Genomic DNA, 13,146 nt, shown 5'->3' with positions numbered 1-13,146 from the left:
ACTTGAACTTTTAAACTGCTCCAGTCAGCTTTTGTTCAAGCTGGCACCCCCAGATCAAACTGGTTTTATATGAAAGCAGTTGGTTTACCACAGGGAATCTCATCTGTTGTACTGAACTTGCTTCGGAGCCAACATATAAAGAAGTAAACAGTTTCACTCTGCACAAAAATTGCCTGGCACCAAACTCTGGCTGTGCCTGCACGCGTCACCCTCCACTCGTGCTCCCGTTTATGGGGTGGATGGGCACTGCCTGGCCAAAGAACTCCTCAACACATGGAAAAAGGCAAAAAATACATAAAAAAGTAAGAATTTCTCTCATCCTATTTCAGTGATCAAAAAGATACAGCAAAGTTCTCTCAAATATGAGACTAAAAATAATTTATTATATTCATAACATTTATTATATTCAAGCTTGTATTGGATGCAAGATGATAGTAATAATAAGACAATGCTATTAAGTGTGATTTTTTTCTTTTAAGCGGTTGTGGGAGATGCTCTGAGCTGAATGACGAGCCTGCTGTAAGTAAAAATTGAGCCCAGCTCTCAATCCCTTACAAAGAACCTGCACACCTACAGTAAAGAAATTTTTATAAAGCTGAATATGAAAAGAGACTTTTGACAGCTCAGATGTTCTTATAAGTGCTGAAAATAGATAATTTTCCAAATATATTTCCCCATCCAAAGTAGTACATCTGTTTAAATAGCTGAGGGTATAAAGGGCTTGCAAATAAAACGTTTGGTTTGCAGGTATCTATCACTGAGGTGATTCGAAGGTTAGAAGACAAGAATAGAAACAAGAAGAGCTGGGCTTTAATCCTGTAGGGACCACGATGGCTTCACCTGTGGAGCTGCTTCCGTTTTGCTATTCTTTCAGGAGAGCCTTTAAAACCTATCCTTCCTATCCTACTTGGTCCTTTCCTACTTCATTTTCTATCTCTTAGCAGCACCAGTAGCCTTTTCAGCTGTGGCGGTTAAGCTGCCCAAAACAGATCGGAGAAATCATCCTGGAGGAGAGCAAGACTTGGGTTTTGAATGTGGATTTCACAGCTGAATCAGATCCCGTTGAATCTGAACAACTGGATGGGATCCCATTCTGAACAGGTGGCAACAAGAAGGGCTGGAAACATCTCAAAATGCCATCAGAGTAGTTATGTGCCCTGGTTAGCCCATCAGAATATGAATTATTCTCACCTCTGGAGCACCTTGTTGGTTTGAAATATTCAGGTTTCCCAAGCAGCCAGAGCCCAGGGAAGGAAGGGAGCTGTAGAAACACAAAATATCAGCATTACAGTAAATTGTAGAGGGGAAGCATGCTGTCATTTCCATGTAAAAACAAATTGGAGCTGTATGCTGACTGCCTGGTGGGTGGTGAGAGCAGTATTGATGCTGTGATCTACAGCCTCCTGGAAAATAAGAATCTGCATGATTAAACTTCGTGTTTCTCCACAGAGCTAAACAATTAGGCAGGGTGGAGGCTGGTTTCAAACAGGCATAAATCTTTCTTCCCTCAACTCGAATCTCACGCTGATAGGAATAGGTTTTCTTATCGGCCTCTGATGGTAAGAAACAAGGATCTAGATAAAGTTGTTTATTCCAGTCAGGTATTGGCATGATGTGAGAAAACACAGTGGGAGACCAGATGTTCAGAAGTTGGCCACTGCCAGCGTTTGCTCAGGAGCAGGAAAAACTATTTTGCCTCCTTTTCCCCGGCCTCGCTTTGCCTGTTGTTATTTCCTAAAAGCACCTCAACTTTTTCCTTGTTCAGCCAGTGAACTCAACAGAGCAAAGCACAGTTTCTCCTCTTCTGTACCATCTGCGTTCAGAGCAGGTTTTGAGCACACTCAACGCACAGGTGATTAATAATCCTTCGCATTCAGGAAAACATTCAACTGAATATAATAAACAGGATTTCAACACACCCATTTGGCCACACCAGTAACCACCAGTCTCGTATAGGACATGCTATGCGACGGCTCAGCTATTAGGTAGTTTGTATCTCCTGTAAGTCAGAAAAATGACCTGGCACTTGCAATCCTCTGGACACCAGGTTAGCAGGAATGGGCGATTAAATTTAAGGTTCCTCTGGGTGCTTTGAGCATAGTTGGCAGCATGGATTGGTGGAAACTTGCTAGCAGCTAGCTGGTCTCTCTCAAGATGCACTAAATTCATCTCTTTCATTATGGAGAGGTTCACTTGCAAAGTGGAAGGACAGCATTTGTAGACGACTGTTCTTTTGGTGCTTGTTCAGAGCTTTTCTTCAATTAATATTTCAGTAGAATCTAGACGGGGAGGGAAAAAACAATATGAAAACGTTCTTTGATCTTGATCAAATATCTACTCTATTAAATAACTAATTAAAACCAAAATGAACAGAGCTGTGCAGTCTCATCTGTCTGCAACCTGTTTGTAGTCTACAAATATGATAGGAGATAATCAAATGTCTACATAATCTTCCTTTTTAACCTTCTGATAAGGAAATTTTTCCAGCCTGGCTGTACCGGAAGCAATTAATAACCGCTCATCTCAGCAGATAGGATTCTTTCCAAAGGCAGCCCATTGTACGCGGCAGAAAAATTATTAGAAAGCACTTCATTAACCAATCTGAAATGAAAGCATTCAATCTTAATCCTGTCATCAGGGTTGCCTAATTAAAGGAATAGGCAGATTTATGAAGCTGCTATTTTTAACAAAGCCCCAGCACATTCAGTGCTTTTGGCCTCTCGGCGCGGCGGAAGTGATGTCAGTGGTTGCCTGAGCGAACATGAATTATGTTTACAATATCCCAGGAGAACTTTTGTATTTTTCAACTCCCACAGAAAACTATCGTATTTAGCCTCAAATAGAAAACCTCAGGAAGGGCTCCAAGTGATTTATACAAGCTGAAGCTGCAGCTTTATTTTCCTTTCATATTTCATCTTTCAATATTTTTTTCCTGATTCCTTTTATTGCTGTAAATTCCTGATCTTTTGCAAATCCAGTTTAAGGCAGCAGGATACATTTTCTTCCTGATCAGATTGGAACAGATTTTAGGGGTTCCTATAAAGTCATCAGATATTACCTATATTTGCAGTTGGGTTGGTGGTGGCAGCTTTTGGTCAAATGGGATTAGGAACTGGAAAGCGTGTGTGCTGGGACACCTGGAAACATATAAAAAGTGGATTTAGATCATAACAGATGGAGAAATTGCAGAACAGCGCAGTCCCCCTTTGGCATTGTTGGCACCATCCATCTCTGTGTCTCCCACCTTTTTGAGTAACAGCGCTTTGTTGAGAAACTTCCTTGTAAACAACTTTTACGGTGAGGGATCTCCTGGAGCATCCGTGAAACAGCCTCAGCTCCTTCCTTCCGCTTCTGTTTGAAATTGTTGGCTTCAGTGATGCTGCTGAGGTAGAAGCAGAGGGAGGGAAGGTCCAAGTTTCAAAATGCAGTTGTTCTCCAATGAGCGATAGAAATAGTCTTGACTTTAAAGGGCAAAGAAACTCCAGAACCAAAGGGAATAAAGCACTAATACAATTTACAGAGAACAAAAATTCAAGCTCAAAGCACTTCATTGTTTTGTTCTTAACATATATTGATGAAAACCTTTTAGCATTAAACTATATTTAGCATCGCAATAAATGTTCTGCATCCCCACACAGCCATCACTGTTCATTTAAAAGACTAATAGCTTAATTTATGACAGGTTTTCTTTCTAATGCCAGTGTTTATATTCTCATGAATTATAGATCCAGCTCTATATACAGTGGTGGTATCAGAGAAAAATTAATAAGTTGTCTTTAGGAAAAGAAAAAATAAAATAGAATACTGTACTGCGACAAAGGAAAATTTTATAGATTGTGTGGGGGAAGGGTCCTTCCTGCGTCTTGTCTTGCAATAAGTCCTCAAACCCTCTGTCAGATTCTACCTTCTTCATCCCGAGGGAAAGGAATCATTGACTTCAGCAGGAATTTGATTTCTTTCTTAAAGCAGACAAAAAAGGATAAATGAATAACTATCGCAATACTTTGTCCAAATCCCTATTCTCTTGTCTAGCAGAGGTAACTCCTCGCTTTAATTTATAATGACCTCTCCCAAACTAAATATTCCTTAGCAAATTCAAACCTGAACATTATCCACACCCACAGTTCAACATGTTTTACTGCTTCTGACCAGCATTTTACTGCTGTATCTGGACTCCTCCTTTCTGGGGGACCCCATTAGCGAGAAACAACATTCCTTTTCTTGAATTCCTTCCCTCCTGTGATAGCTTGTGTTGGTAGAGGTGGGCAGACTTTTAGACATGATAAGCCACTGCAACACGAATCTCAGACCCAAAATATAGGGGAAGAATAAAATATTTAAGTAATTTTTCTCTGTCTGCCCTCTTGTTCTCTTTCGGAGAACAAAAAATGCTGCCAATTAACTAAATGACTTTATTTGTCTTATATCTCTGCAATTCCCTAAGACTTTTCACCCTCTTCAAGATGAAAAGTGTGAATGGCATGGAGTTTTTGGTTTGCTGTACATATTTGTACCTTCTCATTTTCTCCTCTTCCACAAGGAATCTTGCCAAATGGTGCTTTGTCTCTTCTATATCTCCATACCCTCCTTCTCACATTAGCTGACAGTCTGCTATGTCCATATTTTGGCAATTTCTTCTGCAAAATCTTCATTCCAGGAAGAAAGAATGCAAAGGCCAGATAGTCAAGCATATCTTTGCAAATACTTTAAGCTTCTTTTCCTCTTGTCAAATCATCTTAAAATAAACGTACCCTACACCTACCACTACTTTTACAAGGTAGTGCTTTAATGAAAAACTATAAATCACAGTGAAGATAAGAATGCAAACGAATAAAGTTGTATATACAACTGAAATGCAGAGCTATGAAGATCTGGCAGATGTGACCAAGATACTATTTTCTAATTGTTTCATCACATAGAAACCATCTTCTTCATCAAAGCCTGAGTAACTTACGGAAACATGGTTTATCCCAGTGCCTGCTTCTGACATGAGTACCTTTGCTGTATTGGCCTTCTGCCTAAATCCACTCAATGTGTGCTGGAATGTTTTACGTTTTTTCTTGCTATTTAATTCTATCTATTCTGCTCCAACTAAGGTAGAAGAATTATCTCCATTGAATGATAAAAATTCAATGAAGAGGAAAAAAAAAAAGTGGGGAGCAAAAGCAGTTTTGGAAACCAAAATATTAAATAAAGAAGAAGTCAACTAATGCTGAAGAGCAGTTTTGTATTGAAACTTCTAAAACCCAGAAAGCCACTTGTAGACTTCTGTCCGGGACCTATTGCAGCATATGGAAACACACACTGAACTTTAGAAGGAGAGTTAGTTTCAGGGAGCATGGATTGAAGAAGCCAGCTGGAATTAATATGCAGGTTCCTCCAAGTCGAGGGATCTCAGGGAACACAGCAATCTGCTCCCAATCCCTGCCTTACTCTGGAGAGTAGCAGTAACGGTCCTAGAAGAAACAAAGAAGTCTTACTGAGTGTTTTACATGAGACTTCTTCATCTAGCATTACTGAATTAGTTTACAGCCGCCCATATTGTGCCTTCGAAAACAGTAAATTAATGAAGAATGGAGGGAGTTTGATACTGAATGTCCGTTATTTGTTAGTGCTCTATAGAGCTGCATCGCATCCAAGCTGTAACACCACATCTCCAAAAAGATTCCTCAAATTGATTTACGTGAATTAATATGATTAGCTATTTCTTTCTCAGTAGTAACTATTGTGAGTCTGTTCCCTTTTCAGTGGTAAACTGTATTTGTCAAGTACACGTTATCCTCTGAAGGGTAGTGGGTGATTTATCTTTACAAGGAGTGTGTTGCAACTTGCACAGACATCTCAACGTCACTGGGGATGCCAGATGTGCTACTTGCCAGGAGGTGACAGAAAGGTCTGAAGCTGCTGCAGTCCGTTTCTCTCTGATGATACTAATACACCGCTATTAGTATTGTGGGAGACTGAAAGGTGGCAAATATTGATCGAATCATGATGCTTAAAATGGTATTTTTCACAGAGGGAAAAGCTCACTGAGCATTATAAGGGAGGTTCCTTATGAGGAACTCCACTGCCTTCCCAGGGACCTTGGCTGGGTCCACAGAACCTTCTCAGCTTGGATCCAGCCGTGTCTACCAACCAGCTCTGTCTGACGAGCTGTTTGTCATTAGTTTGGCAGCACGTGCCTCCAGGGGACAATGAATGGCTAGAGAACAAATAAACCCACAACGGCAGAGATACTGTTGGATGAGAAAACTGATGTTTGAGATGAGTTAAATTGAATTATGATTAAATTTAATTATGATTAATTATTGATTAAAGTTCTCGCTGTGGTTTTTTCTATGTTCTCTCCTTTGGTTCTCCACCACCACTCGTGTTTCTAGGGCTTTAAAATTGCCACACTGGGATGAGCTTGGCTGCAGAGACTTCCTGGGATTCGCCAGTGCTGGAAGCCCTAAGCTCTCGAGGAGCCCATCATGAATCCAGGCATGATTCCATTGGAAACCAGCCTTTGATTTACCAAAAGCTAGGAAATATTAGGTGAAACAACTCTGTCTTTGGGGAAAAAGAATGACTTCCAAAAGTATTCACATCAGCTCTAACCACTACATCTTCAACAGTGATGAGCAGCTACCTCTAAATCAACCCCAAGAATGGCTAGATTAGATAGTTTGCTCCATTTTGAACAAATTATGATATCCCAAAACAAATACTTGTGGGTGGTTAAATTAGTCTTTACTATGTATTAGCTGATTTGGGTTAATTGTCAGTAAATCATCTCATAAAATGAGGCTTAGGCATTTCTCAAGAGACGTGCGTTACAAAATCAGAAGAATGTCTAGAGAATGGTCAGAGGAAAGAGATGATGTCCCCCATTTCTCCTGGAAAGCAAAATCCTAATCAATATTTACCTTAGAGCCAGACATCCCAGTAATATCAGCTGTAGTAAATGCTGATGTGTGACTGGCTGATTCGGGTGTGTAGGCAAAAGAAAGGTAGAGTGAAGGACATCCAGCTTCCAGTTTGATAGGCACTTCCATGGGTTTGGAGATGATTGTCTTGAAACTCCTTCTCTCATAAGGTAGAAATAACATTTTATGCTACTCTCTTGGTGTGGTTTCGTCCACTCCTTTTCATATGGAAACAATCGGCATGTTCGTTCTGAAGGTAACACCAAAGAGCCACAGAGTAAGTTAGTTTCCTCCATCATTGGCACATCTCTTTGTCATCAAAATGAGGCCTGCACTTGCTGGTCTTGGAAAGCGCATCTTCTGGGAGACCATGGGCTTCACCCAAATAAGTGGCATTAAAATCCAGCTGTTGCAGGGAGTGGTAGTGGTGATTCAGTAGGTGGCACTACTCCCTTTGAGTCAGGGCCAACTCTCATGTGTGAAGTTAGGGAGCTTTATGCTGTAGCATCTGGTGTCCTTCAGCTGTCCCATTGAAAAGGTTCTCCTTACTCATGAAACAGCGCGCTGTTAAAAGCGACATGGCATGTTTCGCAAGACTATACTCAACAACATTGGTGTGTTGAGCAAACCTCATTACATTCTGCCTTCTGAACTTTCTGCTTCCATTAGAGAAGGTGATTTCCTTCTTGTCATATATAACTGGTAGTCGTATTTAATATATACAACCATCCACACTAGAAGCTGCCTGCATTTCAGTGGGAGGGTGTAGCTAAAATTGTATGTTTTTGTAGAATAATTGGATGCTTTCCAGGAGGGCAGTGTACCAACGTCAATCAGTTTTACTATGTTTCTCAATCTGCTTTGTACACAGCACATGAACCCAACGTTTGTGTTGGATAGAAATTCATGGGTGGTGATGTGAGCAGAGGCCTCATTAGCAGGAACTGAGCACTAAGATCTGAGTTAGTTGCAGTGTGACTATGTTATAACTGTGTGAATTATCCATGAAGGACTCAAAACAGTCTTAGAGCATGTTTAGAGACACCTCCCCAGGAGACAGAAGTGGCAATGTCTTTGTAAGTGGTGAGATTGGGAGAGAGAGTATACTCTCTGTTACCTGTATACAAGAAGAATAAACTCAATCTGAGACAGAGAAGACATACCTTTAACAGCAGGATTACGCTTAAGAGATGAAATTAAAGACTTCTACTTATTTATCTTTGAAATGATAATTCAATAGTAGGAATTGTTTAAATGTATCTGAAGTTAGAAATCTAAATGTTTAACCTAAAGGAAGTGTTAGAGGAACAATTGGCACTAAAATGATGATGACTGTTATTAAACTGGATATCAGACAACTCCTAGTGATCTGAGCAGGAAGAGTCTGGAACCACCTTCCACTGGAAACACTGGGGGCACAGAGACTAATAGTTTTTAAGACAGAACTTAATCAGCTTATGAAATTATTTGTATGACGTAGCTGCGGAATACAAAACCTCTTTAACCTGTTTTTGTGTTCATTCTCAAACAAATAACTAAGATTAGCTTCCTAAGTACATTACCACACCACTCGTGCCCTCTTGCTATGTCTCCATCTGCTCATTGCTTGAACCTGTGATTTTGTCTGGCGTGTGTGGTATGCTTTGTACTGTGTAGTACCTCTAATCCCATTTCTTTTTGAATCACACTTGATGCTGGTTTGTGTAATGCACTACTGATGTGGAAAAGAATGAATGCACATCTTACACAAAAGCAAAGGAAGATTTCTGTTTCAGGAATGCACTGGCAGTAATCCACCCGACAAAGGTTTAACTCGCAGGATGGGCGTAAATGGTGAGTGGTTGTCCTCCTGAAAGAGCTCAGGAATGCCACTCAGCCTCCAGCCAGCGCTCACCCCAGATGATACCCATTACATATCTCTGTGTTTCACGAATGAATCTACACAAAGCACAAACCTTTGCTGTAGACAGATAATTTGTACGAAACACAGGTTTTTACTACCGGCTTTTCCACTGCCACAAAAGACTCCCCATCGCTGTTACTGGTATGGATTAATGCCTCTGGTGAAAGAGTTGGTGATAACTGGCACGTTGGTCAGCAGCTGCTCGCTTCTCTGAATACTAATACAAGAGATTGAGGAGTGAGTGGACACGACGTTGCGCCTGTGCTTGCCTTTTCAAGGGGTTCCTCCCTGGCTTTCGAGTGTGTCTGAAGAGTCTCAAACAATAATGATATTCCCAGATAAATTCTGTCGTTCAGAATAGTGATGCTCCCAACGTTTTATGAAACCTATTTTTAAAATAACCAGCAAAGTTGTCTATTTTCCATTTTATAGAACTGGTGAAGGTAGAGTTAATGCTAGATTCAGTCTGAGAGAAGATGCAATAAGTCAGAAAATAAAAATAAGTGTCTGTCTCCTCTGTATTACATATCATGAAGAGTCCAACTTCTAGCAGTTTTTCCTTCTGCTTTTCCAGAAGCCACTAGAGGTTTTTTTTTAATTTGCTTTCTTAAAATATTCATAATAGTTCATCTCTGCAGATGCAGGAAGGATGATGTTTCAGCTCCTGATACCATCCAGCCAGCAGAGCAGTGGTGAGAGCATTTATCCTCTATGTTCCAGTCTACTGGTAGGCTCTTTTTTTGGATCCACAGAACTTGATGTTGCTTTGTGTGGTTTAGTGGAGACTGTATCTTGTTCAAACACTGCTGTGCAGGAAGTGTGGTAGCATCACCCTACCTTAAAAAAGATCTCATTATGGGCTGTGCATAAACTGAGCTATCAAAAAAATTAGTGTCCTCACAGGGAAGAAAGTTCCAAATTTTAAGCACTTGATAAGAAAACATGTTTCTGATTATTTGGGTTAATATAGATTTTAGAGATCAGATTGAATAATGTTGATCATATAGAAAATTATTGTTGTTTCTAGGGTGCTTAAGCACTGTGATTAGATCAAGAAACTTTGTGGCACACCTCACTGAGCTGAGGCAGCTGAAGGAAAAAGATGTGGCAAAGCAAGAGGAAGAATTTGTGGAATGAGTTCCTGGCTTTATCCGTCATGATGAAGTGTTTTACTGAGTGTCACTGAAGTTGTCTGTGCCCTTATTTTTTCAGCATTAAAAGTAGGCTTATAACATTGATCTCACACAGTATGAACTAATTAATTCCTATTGATAAAGTACTTTGCAGTATTGTGTTGATGACACTGAACGAATGCCCTGTGATGATATTGCTGTTACAGCTCCTCTGGTGCGTTTGGAATTGAATAATGACAACTTCATTTCAGGCGTCTGCCTCTGGCAAATGAATCTTGAGTAACTTTCTTGGGATCAGCCAGAAAATGAATCCATCAGTCATGGGAGGTACCCCAACTTAGACTTTTTCCTAGCTGTGAACTGGCTGAGATATATCTTTAACTTTTCGCAGAGAGCAAGAGGAAGAACCTTTGCTGAGATTGAGATGTGCCTGGAAATTTTCATATATGTGACATACTGTATTTAGAATGTAGTTCTTAGCCCTACACCATCATTTCTTTCCACTATAGCCTAATGAAGCCCAAGAGCCCGAGATAAAAAGGAATATTAACTCAGAAACAGGGAGCAGTTATTATTGGCAGCTATAAGCTTGTTGACTGTTTCAAAATGTTTTTACTGACAGTTAAGATTTCAAATACATTTGTATGCATTAAAACCATCATAGATTAAATAATTCAAACAGCATTTTGGACATAGCCAGGCGGACACCCACAGACTTTTGATCCTCAAGTCTCTCTTTAGCAGCAACAGCCTTTGGGAGCTGTTGGACCATCGGGCAGTGTATCTCCTAGCCTGAGAACCTTCATTAATTCTCATATCTGAAAGACCAGACTCTTCTATTGCCCACAACAGTGGAGTACCGGAATGATACGAGGCTTTCATACAGTTATCTCAATTTTTAAATCTCTTTGATCTGACACTGCCCTTGTAAGATTGCTTGGAGGCAGATGATTAGCTCAGTGCCAAGCCTGTATTTGGCACTGAACTCTCAATAAAATACCACCTCTAGCGCTGAAGATCTCAATTAAGACTTCAGTCCGGCAGCACACTTATTGCCCTGGGAGATTCTTGTTTTCTCTCTATTTTTTCAGCTAAAATGTTGGAAATAACATTTCTTAAGTAGAGACCCCCCCCAAAAGTTCATCTAAAAGCACATTAAAAAAAAAAAATTATTAAGCTTGAAGTTTACAAATTATGAAAGTATGAGAAAATGTAATAAATTTGCCTTACCCTTCCAAGATAAATTGGTAGCAGAGCTTATAGATGGTTTTAGAATATTCTCTAGGTCCTAGATTTTTCTCAGTATCCTGAATGAAATCTCCAACGTCTATCATAGAATCATAGAATCACTCGGTTGGAAAGGACACACTGGATCATCGAGTCCAGCCATTCAAATAAGAGTTCAAATTTCATTAAGAACAATAAAAATCTTAGCTCAGAGTGGATGCAAAGTACAAAGCTAGCAAGCATTATATGATTCTCTCTAGCTTTTTATATTGTGCTTTCTGTCTACTTTTTGTGGGGGAATCTATTCGAATGACTTAGATCAGACCAGTATCATGTGTAAACCCTTTCACTATCGTGAGGAATTTCCTCATGGAGATGTTGCTGCCTCCAGAGAGTGAAAATCCATGACACACATAGAGGATGTGCCAATGGTCTGCTGCTGTATGCACCACTCCCAACCTCTGCTCTGGTTGGGCACAAGGACCAGATCTCTGCTTTTATCTTTTGATTCTTACGCGGCTGTTGGAGAAGGACTCACCCAACCGCCGTAAGTGACTCAGGAAATACATTGCAAATCTGTTCCATCCTGGCTGTGTTCCAGAGAGAAACGCGGCCGTACTGGCCAGCAGCAATGGGTGGAAATCCACGGGGAGACATTCTTCACATTCCGGGGCACGTGCTGCTCACTGAAAAAAAACACAAACCTAAAAATTTCCACTGCAAAAAGGCATTGAGAGGCTTTCCCTCTCTGACTGTCCCAGTGCCACCAGGATGGGTACTGGGAGTATTGTGGTGCCTGCCACTATGACCAGCAGAAGGGCAATCCTGCTGTTAGAAAAGAGACATCGGTTTGCTCTCACCTGGCTTTAATATGTTGTTGGAGCAGCTTTGCAAACGCAAGAAAGCAGACAGGTTGCGTTCATAGCTCTAAACTGCTCCCTGTAGGTCAGAGCACAGGCTCACCCAGCCCAACTCCACATCCCCAGAGTGAGTGTCAGCGTGAGCGTGTAGAACAAGTCTAAGCATTCATTGAGATCCTTTTCCTCCACGCTCTACAGTCCCCAACAATTAACAGATCAGGTGCTTGCCAGAGCTGCCGATGGTATCGTTTTGTTTTAAAATATTAATAAATGCAGAGCTGTTTATGCTCAGCTGGTGAACAGGAGCACATGAGAGGTACGGGTGATTGTAATAGGTGACCTGATAGCAGAGGAAAATATCGCTGAAAGGCTGCTCAGGAAGAGCTTTGTGTTTTAATTGCTGAAGATGACTTTAATTGCCATTTTCAATGGCGCAGGGAGGGTGTAGAGAAGGCAGAGCCAGACTGTTCAGAGGTGCTCCAAGAAAGACAAGCAGCAGCTGAAACAGGTTGCAGCAAGGGAAACTGTGGGTGGAAACAAGAGAAAAAAAATCACCACGATAGTGAACAGGAGCCCAGAGAAATCCCTATGTATATAGATATTGAGAACTCAGTTAACAAGGCCCTGAGTAACACGGTCTGGCTTTGAAGTTCACTCTCCCTTGAGCTGAGGGATCCTTATAAGCAGAATTGTGCTTTGACCTTATAAATCTACACCCATGATCTTTGACTTTACAAAATTATAATCTTGCAATGTTCCAAGCTATTTTCTCTGACTCTAGAGGTCACCTTGCTGTGTGCTGCCTGCATCCTCGAAGAGTGTTTTCTTTTCATAGAATCATAGAATCACCAGGTTGGAAAAGACCTCTTGGATCATCGAGTCCAACCATTCCTATCAACCACTAAACCATGTCCCTGAGTACCTCATCCCGAATGAACGTACTGCCCAAGTTATTCTTACGTGTTATCGATCTCCTTTGTAATTTTAATCTCTGCTACTCTGATTTAATTTGATAATCGCTTTGTTATTAGTTACCTGTCACCAGATCATCTGTCACCAATCCTTCCCTAGAATTCTCACAGCATTTGTATAATTTATAGTTGTTTAGTGCTGTC

General features: G+C 40.7%; 1 long non-coding RNA gene across 1 annotated transcript; it reads right to left on the bottom strand.

The window, feature by feature from the left end:
- Positions 1-383: 383 nt before the first annotated feature.
- Positions 384-5,426, bottom strand: LOC128854042 (uncharacterized). The gene is made up of 3 exons (XR_008452947.1): positions 3,245-5,426; positions 3,059-3,137; positions 384-2,279 (listed from the first exon to the last, which is right to left on the bottom strand). It is a non-coding gene; the product is annotated as an uncharacterized LOC128854042 (long non-coding RNA).
- Positions 5,427-13,146: the final 7,720 nt, after the last annotated feature.

This window comes from Cuculus canorus, chromosome 18, assembly GCF_017976375.1.
Source record: "Cuculus canorus isolate bCucCan1 chromosome 18, bCucCan1.pri, whole genome shotgun sequence".
NCBI classification, from domain to species: Eukaryota; Metazoa; Chordata; class Aves; order Cuculiformes; family Cuculidae; genus Cuculus; species Cuculus canorus.
This window is presented reverse-complemented; position numbering and strand designations above follow the sequence as displayed.